At 41.3% G+C, this 1,844-nt stretch overlaps 1 pseudogene; it reads left to right on the top strand.

Moving 5' to 3' along the window:
- The first annotated feature begins 630 nt into the window (after window positions 1-630).
- Window positions 631-1,617, top strand: LOC130680188 (olfactory receptor 2AG1-like; annotated as a pseudogene).
- The last annotated feature ends 227 nt before the right edge of the window (window positions 1,618-1,844 follow it).

Raw genomic sequence — 1,844 nt, forward strand, 5'->3', positions numbered from 1 at the left:
TGGCTATTATAAATATTTAATTACAGCTCTTGTTTTACGATGGCTCCTTAGATGATATTATTTCCTTTTTGCAACTAATAATCCAAGAAGGTATTGGACTGTATGTAAGAGATATAGTTGATGATAGCTGTGTCCTTTACCTGACTCTGAATTTTTCTACAAACTTTTTCATTTTTGTTCCATGTACATGTATTGATAAATGTGATAAACAACTGAAACATATATTAATTAATGAATTTAATTAATAAATTCATGTCTCTGGATTCAGAGCTGTTACCCAAAGTGGAAGTTTAATGTAATTGCATAAAAGCTAAAATTTCTAAAAAAATTTAATAATAAACATATATTTAGACTATATATTAAAATGTAAAAAACAACTATGCCATAATCCCTAGTGTGGAATGTGTTACATCGTAGATGATCTCTTAAGATTTCTTAGTAAATTCTGCTGAAAGGAAAATATATCTATTTATGAACATTAAAAGATGAAGGGTAGGAAGGGAACAGACCTGAGATATTGGGAAGTGAGGCAGGGATTAATTTAAAAATTTTCTCCACACTATAAAAATAATGCTTATAATTACAATTATTTAAAAATGATCTTTACATTTGCAAATTAGGAGCAAGAGAATGTCATGGCAGAACAACCAGACTTCAGGGCGTGACTCACTCCTCTCGGATCTGTTTCAAGGCCCCTCAGCTCCCTGGACCTTCTTTGCCCTCACTGTGCTGGATCTCCTGGGGGCCCTGCTGGGCAGCACCACAATGATCACCCTCATTAGGGCTGACCCTCATCCCCACAGTCCCATGTACTTCCTGCTTGGCCAGCTCTCCCTCATGGACCTCTTGTACATCTCTACATTTGTCCCCAAAATGGCACTGGACTTTCTCTCTGGGGACCATCACATTTCCTTCTTGGGGTGTAGCATTCAGATGTTCCTCTTCACGAGACTTGTGAGAACCGAGTGCCTGCTGCTGGCCGTCATGGCTTATGACCACTGTGTGGCCATCTGCCACCCACTGTACTACCCCATCCTCATGCACCCCAGGGTCTGCACACTCCTGGTGCTCACGTCCTGGTTGGGTGCACTGCTCAGTGCCTCCATCCATGTTATTTATACTATGAATCTCCCTTACTGTGCCTCTAGGCAAATCCATCATTTCTTCTGTGAGATCCCACACTTACTGAAACTGGTCTGTGCTGACACTTCCCAGTATGAAAAGGGTGTTTTTGTCAGTGGGGTGATTTTTCTCCTCCCTCCCATCTCAGCCATTCTGGCCTCCTATGGACACATACTGCTCACTGTGCTTGGCATGAGCTCAAGCCTGGGGCTAGGGAAAACCTTGGCTACTTGCTCTTCTCACTTGACTGTGGTGTCTCTGTTCTATGGGGCTGCCATCTTCAAGTACTTTCTGCCTAAGTCCTACCACCCCGCTGAGCAGGATAAAGTGCTCTCCGTCTTCTACACCATCCTCACACCCACGCTCAACCCCCTCATCTACAGCCTGCGGAACAAGGACATCGCCAGAGCCCTCAGGAGGCTTCTCAGGAAATGAAGGTTGTGCGGTGCTGTTGTTTGCAATGTGAATCCACTACAGCGTGAGCTTCTGTTTTGAAATGGAATTAACAGGTATGTATACAGACATATCCATGTGCATTTAACAGGTGACGCCATGTATTTGGGAAAGGGGAAAACATATAATGCTTTCTGTAATGATACAATTTAGCATGGTCGTTTTCTTATAGTTTATCATGTGTACCTCAGCAGTGAATGATAACAAAAATGGAGATATTTTATTCATGTAATATATGCAATAATTTTTATTCTTATTATATTACATTT

This window comes from Manis pentadactyla, chromosome 13 (assembly GCF_030020395.1).
Source record: "Manis pentadactyla isolate mManPen7 chromosome 13, mManPen7.hap1, whole genome shotgun sequence".
Lineage (NCBI taxonomy): Eukaryota > Metazoa > Chordata > Mammalia > Pholidota > Manidae > Manis > Manis pentadactyla.